This window comes from Zingiber officinale, chromosome 8A, assembly GCF_018446385.1.
Source record: "Zingiber officinale cultivar Zhangliang chromosome 8A, Zo_v1.1, whole genome shotgun sequence".
NCBI classification, from domain to species: Eukaryota; Viridiplantae; Streptophyta; class Magnoliopsida; order Zingiberales; family Zingiberaceae; genus Zingiber; species Zingiber officinale.
Window position 1 is genome coordinate 120866406 of NC_056000.1, and position 17687 is coordinate 120884092.

The 17687-nt window shown below is 44.9% G+C and overlaps 12 non-coding genes and 3 pseudogenes across 12 annotated transcripts; all 15 read left to right on the top strand.

The window, feature by feature from the left end:
• Positions 1-637: 637 nt before the first annotated feature.
• LOC122013135 lies at positions 638-756 on the top strand. Its single transcript, XR_006120475.1, has one exon. It is a non-coding gene; the product is annotated as a 5S ribosomal RNA (ribosomal RNA).
• A 255-nt stretch (positions 757-1011) lies between these two features.
• LOC122013223 lies at positions 1012-1130 on the top strand. The gene has a single exon (XR_006120543.1). It is a non-coding gene; the product is annotated as a 5S ribosomal RNA (ribosomal RNA).
• Positions 1131-1441: 311 nt separating this feature from the next.
• On the top strand, positions 1442-1560 carry LOC122013147. Its single transcript, XR_006120485.1, has one exon. It is a non-coding gene; the product is annotated as a 5S ribosomal RNA (ribosomal RNA).
• Positions 1561-2239: 679 nt separating this feature from the next.
• LOC122012992 lies at positions 2240-2361 on the top strand (annotated as a pseudogene).
• Positions 2362-2625: 264 nt separating this feature from the next.
• Positions 2626-2746, top strand: LOC122012987 (annotated as a pseudogene).
• A 1749-nt stretch (positions 2747-4495) lies between these two features.
• Positions 4496-4613, top strand: LOC122012947 (annotated as a pseudogene).
• Positions 4614-5229: 616 nt separating this feature from the next.
• Positions 5230-5348, top strand: LOC122013159. Its single transcript, XR_006120495.1, has one exon. It is a non-coding gene; the product is annotated as a 5S ribosomal RNA (ribosomal RNA).
• Positions 5349-5665: 317 nt separating this feature from the next.
• LOC122013171 lies at positions 5666-5784 on the top strand. The gene has a single exon (XR_006120503.1). It is a non-coding gene; the product is annotated as a 5S ribosomal RNA (ribosomal RNA).
• Positions 5785-6092: 308 nt separating this feature from the next.
• On the top strand, positions 6093-6211 carry LOC122013182. The gene has a single exon (XR_006120513.1). It is a non-coding gene; the product is annotated as a 5S ribosomal RNA (ribosomal RNA).
• A 313-nt stretch (positions 6212-6524) lies between these two features.
• Positions 6525-6643, top strand: LOC122013194. The gene has a single exon (XR_006120521.1). It is a non-coding gene; the product is annotated as a 5S ribosomal RNA (ribosomal RNA).
• A 317-nt stretch (positions 6644-6960) lies between these two features.
• LOC122013206 lies at positions 6961-7079 on the top strand. Its single transcript, XR_006120530.1, has one exon. It is a non-coding gene; the product is annotated as a 5S ribosomal RNA (ribosomal RNA).
• A 317-nt stretch (positions 7080-7396) lies between these two features.
• On the top strand, positions 7397-7515 carry LOC122013216. Its single transcript, XR_006120538.1, has one exon. It is a non-coding gene; the product is annotated as a 5S ribosomal RNA (ribosomal RNA).
• Positions 7516-7832: 317 nt separating this feature from the next.
• Positions 7833-7950, top strand: LOC122012916. The gene has a single exon (XR_006120357.1). It is a non-coding gene; the product is annotated as a 5S ribosomal RNA (ribosomal RNA).
• Positions 7951-8266: 316 nt separating this feature from the next.
• Positions 8267-8384, top strand: LOC122012906. Its single transcript, XR_006120347.1, has one exon. It is a non-coding gene; the product is annotated as a 5S ribosomal RNA (ribosomal RNA).
• Positions 8385-11083: 2699 nt separating this feature from the next.
• LOC122013114 lies at positions 11084-11189 on the top strand. The gene has a single exon (XR_006120455.1). It is a non-coding gene; the product is annotated as a small nucleolar RNA R71 (small nucleolar RNA).
• The last annotated feature ends 6498 nt before the right edge of the window (positions 11190-17687 follow it).

Genomic DNA, 17687 nt, shown 5'->3' on the forward strand with positions numbered 1-17687 from the left:
AAAAAACGTGGGCTGTTTATTCGTTAATTGTCTCTTGTTTGGGGTTCCCTTCGTCCGCGTCCGGGAAGGCGGTGGCTGCGGTGGTGGTTGTTTAGTTGGCTTTTAATTTTTCGATTTTTGTTGTCGGGTTGTTTCGTCGGGGGGAGGGTTTGGCGGAGGATTCGCGCGAGGGCGGTTGGCGGTTTAAATAGGGAGAGTGTGGCAGAGAGGATGGGTGCGATCATAGCATCACTGATGACCCGGTTACCATAGTTAAGCGTGCTTGGGCGAGAGCAGTACTAGGATGGGTGACCCCCTGGGAAGTCCTCGTGTTGCACCTATTTTTGTTATTCTAGGATTATTATTGCTATTGTTGTTTTTAATAAAAGCGTGGTATCCGCGTGTCTCTATTTTCCGTGGGCTGTTTATTCGTTAATTGTCTCTTGTTTGGGGTTCCCTTCGTCCGCGTCCGGGAAGGCGGCGGTGACCGCACGGGAAGCTGCGGTGGTGGTTGTTTAGTTGGCTTTGAATTTTTTTTTTTCGATTTTTGTTGTCGGGTTGTTTCGTCGGGGGGAGGGAGGGGTTTGGCGGCGGAGGGTCGATTCGCGCGAGGGAGGGCGGTTGGCGGTTTAAATAGGGAGAGTGTGGCAGAGAGGATGGGTGCGATCATACCAGCACTAATGCACCGGATCCCATCAGAACTCCGAAGTTAAGCGTGCTTGGGCGAGAGCAGTACTAGGATGGGTGACCCCCTGGGAAGTCCTCGTGTTGCACCTATTTTTGTTATTCTAGGATTATTATTGCTATTGTTGTTTTTAATAAAAGCGTGGTATCCGCGTGTCTCTATTTTCCGTGGGCTGTTTTAATTTTATTGTTCTTGTTTGGTTCCCGCGTCGGCGGTCCGTGCAGGTGGTGGTTGTTTAGTTGGCTTTTAATTTTTTCGATTTTTGTTGTCGGGTTGTTTCGTGGGGGTCGATTCGCGCGAGGGAGGGCGGCTGGCGGTTTAAATAGGGAGAGTGTGGCGGAGAGGATGGGTGCGATCATACCAGCATTAATGCACCGGATCCCATCAGAACTCCGAAGTTAAGCGTGCTTGGGCGAGTGCGGTACTAGGATGGGTGACCCCCTGGGAAGTCCTCGTGTTGCACCTATTTTTGTTATTCTAGGATTATTATTGCTATTGTTGTTTTTAATAAAAGCGTGGTATCCGCGTGTCTCTATTTTCCGTGGGTTGTTTATTCGTTAATTGTCTCTTGTTTGGGGTTCCCTTCGTCCGCGTCCGGGAAGGCGGCGGTGACCGCACGGGAAGCTGCGGTGGTTTGTTTAGTTGGCTTTTAATTTTTTTCGATTTTTGTTGTCGGGTTGTTTCGTCGGGGGGAGGGAGGGGTTTGGCGGCGGAGGGTCGATTCGCGCGAGGGAGGGCGGTTGGCGGTTTAAATAGGGAGAGTGTGGCAGAGAGGATGGGTGCGATCATACCAGCACTAATGCACCGGATCCCATCAGAACTCCGAAGTTAAGCGTGCTTGGGCGAGAGCAGTACTAGGATGGGTGACCCCCTGGGAAGTCCTCGTGTTGCACCTATTTTTGTTATTCTAGTATTATTATTGCTATTGTTGTTTTTAATAAAAGCGTGGTATCCGCGTGTCTCTATTTTCCGTGGGTTGTTTATTCGTTAATTGTCTCTTGTTTGGGGTTCCCTTCGTCCGCGTCCGGGAAGGCGGCGGTGACCGCACGGGAAGCTGCGGTGGTGGTTGTTTAGTTGGTTTTAAGTTGTTTTGTGTGCAGTTGTGTGTCGGTTTGTTTCGTCGGGGGGAGGGAGGGGTTTGGCGGCGGAGGGTCGATTCGCGCGAGGGAGGGCGGTTGGCGGTTTAAATAGGGAGAGTGTGGCGGATGGGTGCGATCATACCGACTAATGCAGGATCCCATCAGAACTCCGAGTAAGCGTGCTGCGAGCCGTACTAGGATGGGTGACCCCACAGTTGCACCTATTTTTGTTATTCTAGGATTATTATTGCTATTGTTGTTTTTAATATAAGCGTGGTATCCGCGTGTCTCTATTTTCAAAGTGGGTTGTTTATTCGTTAATTGTCTCTTGTTTGGGGTTCCCTTCGTCCAAAGCGTGGTCGGGTGGACGGGAAGCTGCGGTGGTGGTTGTTTAGTTGGCTTTTAATTTTTTTTTTTCGATTTTTGTTGTCGGGTTGTTTCGTCGGGGGGAGGGAGGGGTTTGGCGGCGGAGGGTCGATTCGCGCGAGGGAGGGCGGTTGGCGGTTTAAATAGGGAGAGTGTGGCACCGGATCCCATCAGAACTCCGAAGTTAAGCGTGCTTGGGCGAGAGCAGTACTAGGATGGGTGACCCCCTGGGAAGTCCTCGTGTTGCACCTATTTTTGTTATTCTAGGATTATTATTGCTATTGTTGTTTTTAATAAAAGCGTGGTATCCGCGTGTCTCTATTTTCCGTGGGCTGTTTATTCGTTAATTGTCTCTTGTTTGGGGTTCCCTTCGTCCGCGTCCGGGAAGGCGGCGGTGACCGCACGGGAAGCTGCGGTGGTGGTTGTTTAGTTGGCTTTGAATTTTTTTTTTTTCGATTTTTGTTGTCGGGTTGTTGGAGGATTCGGAGTCTAGACCTGCAGGCGGTTTAAATAGGAGAGTGGATGAATCCTGGTAGCCAAGTGCAGCGGATCCCATCAGAACTCCGAAGTTAAGCGTGCTTGGGCGAGAGCAGTACTAGGATGGGTGACCCCCTGGGAAGTCCTCGTGTTGCACCTATTTTTGTTATTCTAGGATTATTATTGCTATTGTTGTTTTTAATAAAAGCGTGGTATCCGCGTGTCTCTATTTTCCGTGGGCTGTTTATTCGTTAATTGTCTCTTGTTTGGGGTTCCCTTCGTCCGCGTCCGGGAAGGCGGCGGTGACCGCACGGGAAGCTGCGGTGGTGGTTGTTTAGTTGGCTTTTAATTTTTTTCGATTTTTGTTGTCGGGTTGTTTCGTCGGGGGGAGGGAGGGGTTTGGCGGCGGAGGGTCGATTCGCGCGAGGGAGGGCGGTTGGCGGTTTAAATAGGGAGAGTGTGGCAGAGAGGATGGGTGCGATCATACCAGCACCTATTTTTGTTATTCTAGGATTATTATTGCTATTGTTGTTTTTAATAAAAGCGTGGTATCCGCGTGTCTCTATTTTCCGTGGGCTGTTTATTCGTTAATTGTCTCTTGTTTGGGGTTCCCTTCGTCCGCGTCCGGGAAGGCGGCGGTGACCGCACGGGAAGCGGTGGTTGTTTAGTTGGCTTTTAATTTTTTTCGATTTTGTTGGCCAGGGTTTGGCGGAGGAGGGTCGATTCGCGCGTGGGAGGGCGGTTGGCGGTTTAAATAGGGAGAGTGTGAGAGAGGATGGGTGCGATCATGCACTAATGCCGGATCCCATCGAACTCAGTTAAGCGTGCTTGGGCGAGAGCGATACTAGGATGGGTGACCCCCTGGGAAGTCCTCGTGTTGCACCTATTTTTGTTATTCTAGGATTATTATTGCTATTGTTGTTTTTAATAAAAGCGTGGTATCCGCGTGTCTCTATTTTCCGTGGGCTGTTTATTCGTTAATTGTCTCTTGTTTGGGGTTCCCTTCGTCCGCGTCCGGGAAGGCGGCGGTGACCGCACGGGAAGCTGCGGTGGTGGTTGTTTAGTTGGCTTTGAATTTTTTTTTTTTCGTTGGGTTGTTTCGGGGGGGGAGGGTTGGGGGGGGAGGGTCGATTCGCGAGGGAGGCGGTTGGCGGTTTAAATAGGAGAGTGTGGCGAGAGAGGATGGGTGCGATCATACCGGCACTAATGCAGGATCCATGAACTCCGAAGTTAAGCGTGCTGGCGAGGAAACTAGGATGGGTGACCCAAGAGGACACATTTTGTTATTCTAGGATTATTATTGCTATTTTGTTTTAATAAAGGTAGTGTCTGTAAAGCGTGATGTTTATAAGTTGTCTCTTGTTTGGGGTTCCATATATATGTCAAGGAATTCTTACCCTGGGGAATGACTGCAGTTTAGTTGGCTTTGAATTTTTTTTTTTTCGATTTTTGTTGTCGGGTTGTTTCGTCGGGGGGAGGGGGGGGTTTGGCGGCGGAGGGTCGATTCGCGCGAGGGAGGGCGGTTGGCGGTTTAAATAGGGAGAGTGTGGCAGAGAGGATGGGTGCGATCATACCAGCACTAATGCACCGGATCCCATCAACCCCGGGGAGCTCTAGTGTTGTTCATTAAGAAGAAAGACGGTCTATGCGGATGTGCATAGATTTTAGTGTGTCTATTTTCAGTGGGTTGTTTATTCGTTAGTTGTCTCTTTTTTTGGGTTCCCTTCCCCCGGAAGGCTGTCGTGACCGCACGGGAAGCTGTGGTGGATTTTTATTTGACTTTGAATTGTCAGATTTTTGTTGTCTGTTGCTTCATCGGGGGGATGGGGGGTGGAGGTGTTTGACGTCGGAGGGTCGATTCGCATGGGGCCGTTGGCGGTTTAAATAGGGAGAGTCTGGTAGAAAGGTTGGGTGCGATCATACCTGCACTAATGCACCGGATCCCATCAGAACTTCGAAGTTAAGCGTGTTGGGCGAGAGCAGTATTAGGATGGGTGACCCCCTACGAAGTCCTTGTGTTGCATTTATTTTTGTTAGTTTGGTATTATTATTGTTACTGTTGTTTTTAATAAAAATGTGGTTTCGGTGTGTCCATTTTTCGTGGGTTGTTTATTCGTTAATTGTTTTTTTTTGTTCCCTTCCCCCGGAAGGCGGTGATGACCGCACGGGAAGCTGCGGTGGTTTTGTTGTCGGGGGGAGGGAGGGGTTTGGCGGCGGAGGGTCGATTCGCGCGAGGGGGGGCGGTTGGCGGTTTAAATAGGGAGAGTGTGGCAGAGAGGATGGGTGCGATCATACCCGTACTAATGCACCGGGTGACCCCCTGGGAAGTCCTCGTGTTGCACCTATTTTTGTTATTCTAGGATTATTATTGCTATTGTTGTTTTTAATAAAAGCGTGGTATCCGCGTGTCTCTATTTTCCGTGGGCTGTTTATTCGTTAATTGTCTCTTGTTTGGGGTTCCCTTCGTCCGCGTCCGGGAAGGCGGCGGTGACCGCACGGGAAGCTGCGGTGGTGGTTGTTTAGTTGGCTTTGAATTTTTTTTTTCGATTTTTGTTGTCGGGTTGTTTCGTCGGGGGGAGGGAGGGGTTTGGCGGCGGAGGGGCGATTCGCGCGTTCAAATAGGGAGAGTGTGGCAGAGAGGATGGGTGCGATCATACCAGCACTAATGCACCGGATCCCATCAGAACTCCGAAGTTAAGCGTGCTTGGGCGAGAGCAGTACTAGGATGGGTGACCCCCTGGGAAGTCCTCGTGTTGCACCTATTTTTGTTATTCTAGGATTATTATTGCTATTGTTGTTTTTAATAAAAGCGTGGTATCCGCGTGTCTCTATTTTCCGTGGGCTGTTTATTCGTTAATTGTCTCTTGTTTGGGGTTCCCTTCGTCCGCGTCCGGGAAGGCGGCGGTGACCGCACGGGAAGCTGCGGTGGTGGTTGTTTAGTTGGCTTTGAATTTTTTTTTTTCGATTTTTGTTGTCGGGTTGTTTCGTCGGGGGGGGGGGGGGGTTTGGCGGCGGAGGGTCGATTCGCGCGAGGGAGGGCGGTTGGCGGTTTAAATAGGGAGAGTGTGGCAGAGAGGATGGGTGCGATCATACCAGCACTAATGCACCGGATCCCATCAGAACTCCGAAGTTAAGCGTGCTTGGGCGAGAGCAGTACTAGGATGGGTGACCCCCTGGGAAGTCCTCGTGTTGCACCTATTTTTGTTATTCTAGGATTATTATTGCTATTGTTGTTTTTAATAAAAGCGTGGTATCCGCGTGTCTCTATTTTCCGTGGGCTGTTTATTCGTTAATTGTCTCTTGTTTGGGGTTCCCTTCGTCCGCGTCCGGGAAGGCGGCGGTGACCGCACGGGAAGCTGCGGTGGTGGTTGTTTAGTTGGCTTTGAATTTTTTTTTTTCGATTTTTGTTGTCGGGTTGTTTCGTCGGGGGGAGGGAGGGGTTTGGCGGCGGAGGGTCGATTCAGGGCGGTTGGCGGTTTAAATAGGGAGAGTGTGGCAGAGAGGATGGGTGCGATCATACCAGCACTAATGCACCGGATCCCATCAGAACTCCGAAGTTAAGCGTGCTTGGGCGAGAGCAGTACTAGGATGGGTGACCCCCTGGGAAGTCCTCGTGTTGCACCTATTTTTGTTATTCTAGGATTATTATTGCTATTGTTGTTTTTAATAAAAGCGTGGTATCCGCGTGTCTCTATTTTCCGTGGGTTGTTTATTCGTTAATTGTCTCTTGTTTGGGGTTCCCTTCGTCCGCGTCCGGGAAGGCGGCGGTGACCGCACGGGAAGCTGCGGTGGTGGTTGTTTAGTTGGCTTTTAATTTTTTTCGATTTTTGTTGTCGGGTTGTTTCGTCGGGGGGAGGGAGGGGTTTGGCGGCGGAGGGTCGATTCGCGCGAGGGAGGGCGGTTGGCGGTTTAAATAGGGAGAGTGTGGCAGAGAGGATGGGTGCGATCATACCAGCACTAATGCACCGGATCCCATCAGAACTCCGAAGTTAAGCGTGCTTGGGCGAGAGCAGTACTAGGATGGGTGACCCCCTGGGAAGTCCTCGTGTTGCACCTATTTTTGTTATTCTAGGATTATTATTGCTATTGTTGTTTTTAATAAAAGCGTGGTATCCGCGTGTCTCTATTTTCCGTGGGCTGTTTATTCGTTAATTGTCTCTTGTTTGGGGTTCCCTTCGTCCGCGTCCGGGAAGGCGGCGGTGACCGCACGGGAAGCTGCGGTGGTGGTTGTTTAGTTGGCTTTGAATTTTTTTTTTTCGATTTTTGTTGTCGGGTTGTTTCGTCGGGGGGAGGGGGGGGTTTGGCGGCGGAGGGTCGATTCGCGCGAGGGAGGGCGGTTGGCGGTTTAAATAGGGAGAGTGGGGCAGGGAGGATGGGTGCGATCATACCAGCACTAATGCACCGGATCCCATCAGAACTCCGAAGTTAAGCGTGCTTGGGCGAGAGCAGTACTAGGATGGGTGACCCCCTGGGAAGTCCTCGTGTTGCACCTATTTTTGTTATTCTAGGATTATTATTGCTATTGTTGTTTTTAATAAAAGCGTGGTATCCGCGTGTCTCTATTTTCCGTGGGCTGTTTATTCGTTAATTGTCTCTTGTTTGGGGTTCCCTTCGTCCGCGTCCGGGAAGGCGGCGGTGACCGCACGGGAAGCTGCGGTGGTGGTTGTTTAGTTGGCTTTGAATTTTTTTTTTTCGATTTTTGTTGTCGGGTTGTTTCGTCGGGGGGAGGGAGGGGTTTGGCGGCGGAGGGTCGATTCGCGCGAGGGAGGGCGGTTGGCGGTTTAAATAGGGAGAGTGTGGCAGAGAGGATGGGTGCGATCATACCAGCACTAATGCACCGGATCCCATCAGAACTCCGAAGTTAAGCGTGCTTGGGCGAGAGCAGTACTAGGATGGGTGACCCCCTGGGAAGTCCTCGTGTTGCACCTATTTTTGTTATTCTAGGATTATTATTGCTATTGTTGTTTTTAATAAAAGCGTGGTATCCGCGTGTCTCTATTTTCCGTGGGCTGTTTATTCGTTAATTGTCTCTTGTTTGGGGTTCCCTTCGTCCGCGTCCGGGAGGGCGGCGGTGACCGCACGGGAAGCTGCGGTGGGGGTTGTTTAGTTGGCTTTGAATTTTTTTTTTTCGATTTTTGTTGTCGGGTTGTTTCGTCGGGGGGAGGGAGGGGTTTGGCGGCGGAGGGTCGATTCGCGCGAGGGAGGGCGGTTGGCGGTTTAAATAGGGAGAGTGTGGCAGAGAGGATGGGTGCGATCATACCAGCACTAATGCACCGGATCCCATCAGAACTCCGAAGTTAAGCGTGCTTGGGCGAGAGCAGTACTAGGATGGGTGACTCCTGTGACGGCCTCGTGTTGCACCTATTTTTGTTATTCTAGGATTATTATTGCTATTGTTGTTTTTAATAAAAGCGTGGTATCCGCGTGTCTCTATTTTCCGTGGGCTGTTTATTCGTTAATTGTCTCTTGTTTGGGGTTCCCTTCGTCCGCGTCCGGGAAGGCGGCGGTGACCGCACGGGAAGCTGCGGTGGTGGTTGTTTAGTTGGCTTTGAATTTTTTTTTTCGATTTTTGTTGTCGGGTTGTTTCGTCGGGGGGAGGGAGGGGTTTGGCGGCGGAGGGTCGATTCGGGTGGGGAGAGCAGGCGGGCGGATTCCATAGGGCGTGTGATGCAGTGTGGAGGGGTGCGATCATACCAGCACTAATGCACCGGATCCCATCAGAACTCCGAAGTTAAGCGTGCTTGGGCGAGAGCGATACTAGGATGGGTGACCCCCAGGAAGTCCTCGTGTTGCACCTATTTTGTTATTCTAGGATTATTATTGCTATTGTTGTTTTTAATAAAAGCGTGGTATCCGCGTGTCTCTATTTTCAGTGGGCAGTTTATTCGTTAATTGTCTCTTGTTTGGGGTTCCCTTCGTCCGCGTCCGGGAAGGCGGCGGTGACCGCATTAGTATAATCTATCAAAGTACACATGTGAGATCTGTGTGGCCAAGGGAGCTGATGACTTGATGGCTCAATGTCCATGGATATTAGAGAAGGATGACATGGGACATTCAAGGGTCCTAGGATTTGGAGCATCATAATGTAGTTGACCAAGAGGTGCCAGTCTACATAGGTGAAGGCGTGACATGTAGAGTGATGTGCTCGTATCACAAGCACACTGTGTTGTTGAATACCAAAATACTCGCAAAGGAGGTTGTCTAGACGATCGAGAATAAGTGTGTTGTGGAAAGAGAAATAAGAGCGATCGAACAAAAGTGGTGAGAAAGCTAATTCGGAAGGCAATTCTAGGGTTCACCATTACTCGGAGACACTACCCTTACTCGGAGAGGAACTCTCAAGTCTATTGTAGAGGTCGGAGATTAGGGTTCACCATTAAGTATGCCCCCTATTCTCTATGGATCCAATCATATTCTTATATGCAATGATTTCGAATTAGGTTCACCCTTGATCATTCCCGACGAGGTTACTATCCACTTGAATCCAGCAACATAGATGAATGAAGAGAAACGAACTAGAACCAATCAAGAATCATACACATCATTAATAAAAAGAGGATCAATGCATTATTTCATCAAACATAACATCAAATTACTCCTTAATCCTAGAATTAGGGAGATTACTCCATGATGATGGAGTTAAAAACTAAAAACATTGTTTTACAACTAGAAATAAGAATTAAGTTTAGAAGGAACTCCGTTGTAAATGATCTCGATGTATTCGGAAGAACTCCACACACTCCTCGACCGTGGAATAATCTCCAAACCTTGAAGTGGCTCTCCCAAGTAGGGTTTTTGTCACAAATCATGGATGATGCTTTGCTTATACTGCGTTGTCCTTTTTATAGGGTATAAAGGTGGCTTGGTCTTCACGGAACCCTACAATAAAGGAGGAAATAACCACACGTATCATGATCGTGTTGGAAAACACGGCCAGGCCGTGTGGCCTCCTGACCGACATCGTCCGATGGCAACTCTTAACATTGCTGTGTCGGTTGGTAGAGCTCTCAATGTTGCTCCGTTTGCGCACTTTGCCTCCAAGGATGATATACGATCATGACATAGGTCACGTGTAGGTCATGTAAGGTGTTGACACGAGGCTTTATGTCTTCAAATGCATCTAAAAGCCAAGATCTTTATGCCTTGTCAACATAAAATACAGAAGAGCAGTCTCCTGAACTACAAAGATGAAAATGGATGGAAATGCTAAAGGTTGATGCAAATATGCTCATGCAATGTAGGAAATGAATGCAAAACAAGATAGAAAATAAGGGTATGAATCACCCAGAGGCGTTGTATTTATTTTCCTTGGTAATTTTTGTCCAAAATTTGCCATCCTTAAAATCATTGGGCTGCCATCTTTCCCCACCTAATGGCAACTCATAAACAAAATTAAATTGTGCTGAAGTCGAATTATGCTCATCATTACATAATTGAAATGTAATCCGTCCTTTGGCACACCCCTCTCCTTGCATAATATCTGCTTCAATATCACCAAGGAACTAGGTAACTCTCAGGTAGGTAGGGTATTTCATGTTCATAAATCTAGTCCATCCTACTCTAGCCAACATCCAATCAATATCTTCCTTAAGCCCTAGGGTCGTCAAAACATAGACATCCATGTAGCGAGTGTTATTTATGAGAAGCATCGCGGAAAATAATGCCAAAATGGTTAAAATTATTACCCTCATCCGGAGCTTTGCCCTTTCCTTTTTATGTGAGCAAGGTGAAAACATAGGTTTGTGGTGGAGAGAATGAGAGAAGAAAGAGAGTTTTCTTGAGGTGGAAAGGAAATTAGGGTTTGATAGATCTAGAGTTTGAGGAGGAGAGGAAGTGGATGGAGGTTGTTGAGGAGAGGGAGAAGAGATGGGGAAGAGATTTTGAAGGTGTAGGGAAATGAGAGTGAACTCAAAATTTTTGAGGTTTTAGGGTTGGAGAAGTTGTCTAGCTTAGTTTCCAGGTAAGACTTTTGTGCTTGTTGGAGCCCTTTTGTGCCCCGTAATTTCCTTGTCCAGTGTTCTCTTGGCTGTTTCTATAGGAGAAGTTGAGATGATTTTTCCAACCAATTTGTAAGTTGTGGAAATGGGTTCGACCTTTGATTGTAGTTGTTGATCGCATCCACTTGCTCCATTTCAACCCCTTACAAAGATGTGACTCTGACTTGACAATTCACAACCGTGTGCCCTGCTGCCTACAAATCTCACCAGAAACATTAGCAATGTTCACAACATTAACATTAAGTGAATCAAACACTTTCGACATAGCGTCCATCTTTGCAATTAGAAGGTCCAAAGCACTTACTTCATACTTATCTACACTTTTCATCGGGGTGCCTCTTTCATCCGCCCATTGATGATGATTGATCGCCACATTCTCAATAATATCGTAGGCTTCATTTAGCGTTTTGTTCATCAAGACTCCAACAATTGAGTCTAATGAAACCCTAACAGAATATGTGATTCTGTTGTAAAACATGTGGATAATCAATCATTTTTCAAATTCGTGATGCGGGTATTGTTGTAGAAGTCCCTTGAATCTATCTCATGTCTCGAACAAAGATTCTCCGTTCTTTTGTGAGAAATTTGTGATTTGATTCATGAGGTGCGCGGTCTTGCTAGGAGGGAAATACTTGTCGAGAAAGCGCTGCTCCATTTGATTCCATGTCGTGATGCTTCCTATGGGCAAGGAATTTAGCCAAGCCCTCGCCTTGCCCCTCAGTGTGAAAGGGAATAGTCGTAATCTAATGCCATCCGTAGAAATACCATTATATTTAAAAGTTTCACAAATTTTTAGAAATACCAATAGGTGCAGATTTGGAGCCTCAAAACTGGTGTTGCTGGACATGGAAATCAGCGAAGGCTTCAATTCAAAATTGTTTGCTTCAATTGGAGGTCTCGTGATGCTAGACGTTAATACCCTTGCACTAGGTGCGACATAGTCCTTCAGAAGTCGATTTCTGTCGGCGGCCATGATTGGTGTTGGTTGTGCCTTCAACTGCCTCTGTAGGTTTTTTCTCGCATGACAGGTTGTTTCAGTTTCGGGGTCTAAATCCTAAATAATCTATGATCTAGTAGGCCTTCACATGAAAATAACTTGTCCACCTACAAGAGGAAAAATGAAAAATCGTAGTGAAAAGAAAAGAATGAATCCAGGTTAACCAAATCACAATACGACTTGATACCAACAAAGACAGTCCGGTAATGATGCTAAAAACTTGATGTCCTCGTACCGCAAGCTCAAGTTGTCGTCAAGTAATAAAAATATTATCCATTAGGACTGTGTTGTTGAATACCAAAATACTTGCAAAGGAGATTATCTAGACGATTGAGAAAAGGTGTGTTGTGGAAAGAGAAATAAGAGCGATCGAACGAAAATGGTGAGAAAGCTAATTCGGAAGGCGGTTCTGGGGTTTTGATTTTACTATGATGAATGTTAACGAATGTACCTCTTTTATTTTATCGTATGATTACGTTGAAAGGATTTGTCCAAAGGTAATTGAATGCGCCTATGAGAAGAAGAAAAGAAAGAAAACACTACGTGTCTATTCTAATTGCAACTCAAAGTGAATTTAGATAAACCGTTTAAGTTCGGTGACAAATCGTGAATGCCTTGGTAGTCGTGTTAGGGAATGCTTTTCAAGAAAACTTCTGTCACTAGAGCTCCACGATCCCCTAGGCACTACCTTTACTCGGAGGAACTCTCAAGTCGATTGGAGAGGTCGGAGATTAGAGTTCACCACTAAGTATGCCCCCTATTTTCTATAGATTCAATTGTATGCTTATATGCAATGATTTCAAATTAGGGTTCATTCCTTGGTCTATCCCAGTGAGGTTACTATTCACTTGAATCTAGCAACATAGATGGATGAACAGAAACGAACTAGAACCAATCAAGAATCATATGCATTATTAATAAAAAGAGGATCAATGCATTATTTCATTAAACATAACACCAAGTTACTCTCTAATCTAGAATTAGGGAGACTACTACATGATGATGGAGTTGTAAACCAAAAATATAGTTTTACAACATGAAATAAGAATTAAGTTTAGAAGGAACTTCGTTGTAGATAATCTCGATGTATTCGGAAGAACTCCACACTCCTCGTCGGCGAAATAATCTCCAAATCTCAAAGATGACTCTCCCAAGTAGGGTTTTCGTCGCAAACCCTGGATGATGCTTTGCCTATGCTTCCTAGTCCTTTTTAAAGGGTTTAAAGGTGGCTTGGTCTGTTGACGGAACCCTAGGAAAAAAGGAGGAAATGACCACACGTACTACAATCGTGTTGGAAAACAAGGCCATGCTATGTGGCCTCCTGGCTGACACAGGGCGGCGGTAACTCTTAACATTGGTGTGTCAGTTGCTGGACCTCTCAATGTTGCTTTGTTTGCGCACTTTGCCTCCAAATATGGTACATGGTCGTGGCATAGGCCATAAGTAGGCGACATGAGGCTTTCTGTCTTCAAATGCGTCTAAAAGCCGAGATCTTCATGCCCTTTCAACATAAAATACAAAATAGCAATCTCTCGAATTACAAAGATGAAAATGGATGGAAATGCTAATGGTTGATGCAAATATGCTCATGCAATGTAGGAATGAATGCAAAATAAGATAGAAAATATGAGTATGAATTACACACATCATAGAGCGAGCTAATAGCTTTGGCGTGCCTGAGAGGTGAGTAGCTTCATGGGAGATGACCTTGAGGTAAGATAAGCTCCTTGATGAGTTGAGAGAACTTGGAGAGAATAAATCTTAACTTAGGTGGGCTCGACCTTTAGTTGACGTTTAAGTTGACTAAAGGGTGTATTTAGTTGATTGGTCATCGACTTAAGTGTTTGAGCTAGTGAACAAGATATTTTTATTTGCGGTTGTAGTTAGCGCCAACCGTTTGATGAGGCAATTTATTTGACTATATACTCTCATGACCAGATCCTTGACAATTTTGGAGTAAAATGGTTGAATACCTTCCGCTTTGGGATCCTTACATTAAATAGAATTGCTATACAAACTATCTTGAGTAAGAAAATATATGCAGCTAACATACTAATTATAGATTATCTATTCTAGGTAATAATATATACACAACCAATAACATACTTAGCATAATTATGGCAAAATAAATTCTATAATTAATAGTCCATAATATTTGCAGTTGATATCCCCCTTCAAATTGATGCTGGGTAATTAACAAGCGTCAATTTGCCAACAAGAAAATGATGAAGGTGTCAAGAGAGAGCCTTAGTAAACACATTAGCAATCTGGAGTTCAGTGGTGATATGCGGAAGAGTGGCAATCCACTTCGATGTGCTTGGTGCGCAGGACATAACGCGATACTCCGACTCTGTGGAAGATTTAGACACCCGATCTTGCTTCTTACTTTTCCAAGCAATGAGAGAGGTACTAAGAAACATGCACCAACCTATAGTTGAACGTTGAGTATCAACACTATAAGTACCTTGAGATAGTTTTGATGTGATTAACCGATTTAAGTTACGTTTTTCGGATTTGATGTCTGTGTCTAAGTGTGCAGGGACTTAGGAACATAAAAAGTTTAGCAGAAGACGTAACAAGCGAGAAGGATTGCACAGGAAGAGAATCGACGGCCTTGGTGCGTCCGAGGGACGAGGAGATGTGGAAGAGTATACTAGTGGATGTGGATTCACGCTGCACATCCGAGAGACGAGAAGCCAGAGAGAAAGTCTACTCGAGGAGAAGACCGAAGTTGGGTTGAGGTGATCTCAACCTTGGATGGGCAGAGCATCACTTAAGCGATCGAAATAAAGAATAGTCAAACTTCTGATTTGACCATTCCATGCGGCTGGATTCATTCCAGGCACATATATTCCAGGCGTTTGGATTCATTCCAGGTGCCTGTATTCCAAGTGTTTGGATTTAATCTAGGCACTGTAAAGGGTAGCCACGTTAGTGAGCCGTTGCCGAAGCAGATCAGCATGGTGGCCACGTCAGCAAAATACAGGTGCCCAGATTGCTTCCCGTCACCGGGAACGCCAAGAATCGTTGAGTAGACTGTTGCTAAGTGGATCAACTCGATTGAAGTCCAGGTGCTCGGATTGCTTCTAGGCGCCTGGGAAGTGCCACGTTGGCAAACGACTATCTTAACTAGAGCTATATAAATAAAGGCCTTGCCCTCTAAGTTTTAAAACAACACATTCTGTATTCAGTCTGGTATATTCAATTTGCGCTTTTAATTGTTGTAAGGGGCTTCTCCACCTCCGACCTCTGTCAAAAGAGTTTTTTTGAGTGCGCTTTCACAGTCTTGGATTAATAACCTCTCCGGTTGTAAACCAAAATAAATCTTTCGAGTCCCTATTTCTTTTGTCATTTATTTTAATTAATTAATGTGTGTATCTTTCCTAAGTTAGAAGCAAGAGAGTTCTAATTTGATTTGTAGGCTATTCACCCCCCTCTAGCCAGTCCACTCAATCCTACAATTGGTATAAGAGCCCAACTGTTGACTAAAGCAACAAGATGATGGTTGGATCTAACATCTATCCGCTAAAGTTTGAAGGGGAGTTCGCGCTTTGGAAGCGATGAATGGAGGTATATTTTCGAACTGATTTCGATATAATGCTCTCAATTAAATTTGGTTTTGAATTGTCGAAAAACAAAGATAGAAAAGAGCTCGAGGAGCATCATTCGACTAAAAAGTAGTTCGACAAATTTTTGGCAAATGGTAAAGCCGAGTTCCACCTTTTAAGCGTGTCGCTTGTTCACGAACTCGGCAGAATCAGTAACTACAAATGTGCAAAAGAACTCGACAGAGAGTTCTAATTTGATTTGCAAGACTACCAGCCCAATCAACATCACTATATGCAATCAAACAAATAGGAGAACCCACATAAAGGAAAAGACCCTGGGCAGAGGTGCCTTGCAAATAACGAACAATGCGACGAACAATGGCCAAGTGAAGGTGCCTAGGTGCTTGTATAAATTGACTAAATTGTTGAACAGTAAAGGAAATATCAGGCCGAGTAATAGTCAGATAGTTCAAGCTTCCCACTAGTTGTCTATATAAAGAGGGATCAAAGAGAAAATCACCCTCATCACGGTGATATTTAACATTAATCTCTAAATGGTTATCAACAGAACATCCATCTTGCAGACCGGCCAAAGTGACTATCTCCTAGAGGTATTTATGTTGGTGTAAGAAAATTCAAGTAGAATGCACCTCAAGGCCCCAAAAAATAGTGTAAAGGACCCAAGTCTTTCATATGAAAAGAACCCTGAAGATGCCCTGAAGCTGAGAAATCAAGGTAGGGCCAGTCCCTGCAGTAACAATATCATCAACATATACCAGAAGTAAGATAATTCAGTTAGTAGTTTTGCACATAAACAAAGAGGAATCATATTGATTTTGAACAAAGGAGAAGCTAATAAGCGTAGAGTGGAACTTATCAAACTAAGCACGTGGAGCCTGTTTCAAACCATAGAGTGAACATTTTAGCTTGCAAACATCAGATGAAGGTGCAGAAAATAATCCTGATGGTGGAGTCATATAAATTTCTTCCTTAAGGTCTCCGTGCAAAAAGACATTTTTAACATCCATTTATCATAATGACCAACCCTCGGAAGCAACAATAGCTAGAACAAGTCACACTGTCGTCATCTTGGTTACAGGAGCAAATGTCGCCTCATAATCTACTCCATACTTCTGTCGATTACTGAGTGCCACCAACCTTGTTTTATATTTATCAAGGGAACCATCAAACCGCAACTTAATAGAATATACCCATTTACAACCAATGAGCTTAATATCAGTTGGATAAGGAACAATATCCCAAGTGTGATTCTCCTGAAGAGCTTGAAGTTCTTCTTGCATAACTTTTACCCAACATGCATGTTTAATTGCATGTGAATAAGAGGTAGGGACTATTGTATCAGCTAAAGTGGTAGAGAAATCATATCTATTAGGAGGATGACGGATGCGAGAGGATTTCCGAAGAACTACTGGAGCAGTAATTGGATCAGGGTTGGAAAGAATTTGCGACGATGAGTTTTGTCGTCAGTGATATATAATTCTAGGTATAAAACGTGCAATTGGTGGAGAGATATCATAATACTCATGTCTACAGAAAATCACATTTTTGGAAATACACAAACGATTAGCAACAACATCATAACACAAAAACCCCTTTTGAGCATTGCTATAACCCATAAAAGCACACGGACTGAGCTATAAGTTTGTGTCGGTCATGAGAAGGTAAGTGGACAAAGCAAGCACATCCAAATGTATGCAGCATGTGATAATTAGGATGCATACCAAAAAGACGATAGTAAGGAGAATCAAAATTCAATTGTTGAGAGAGCAGGCGATTAATCAAATAAACAACTGTGGTTAAAGTTTCCATCCAAAATTTAGGCGGAACTAAAGACTCCAAGTGTAATATGCGTACCATATCCAATAAGTGACGATGTTTACGTTCAGCCATCCCATTTTGTTAAGGAGTATAAGGACATGATCATTGAGATATAATACCTTTTTGATGCAAAAGAGATTGAAAATCATGTGATAGATATTCGTTACCATTATCAGATCGTAAAACTTTCATACAAGTGGAGAATTGTGTCTCAATACAAGTCAGCAAATTTTTAAAAACAGTGACCACCTTGGCTTTACCGCATAGAAAATATATCTATGTCAAACGATTATAGTCATCAATGAACGTCACAAAATATTTACACTACATGAGAAATGACAGGAGTAATGCTCCAAAGATCACTATGTATTATCTCAAGCATGTATTAGCACGCCCACCATGAGTAGGGAAAGGTAAAACTTTACTTTTCGCAACTTTACAAGTAGAGCAATCAAGAGGCAATCGAAGACATGATTACCAGGAAAATCACGCATCATTAAATTAGCTATAACCACATTATTTGGGTGGCCCAAATGTTTATGCCAAGCATTAGCCTTATTTGTAACAACAATAGAAGAGAAGGACAAATTTCTAGGAACAGTAAAAAAGCAATGAAAATAATCTTCCCACTTTAGGCCCCTTCGCGATCACCTATCCCGACACCTGATTCTGTACAATACAACCATCATGAGAGAAATGTATGCCATTGTTATCCACCAT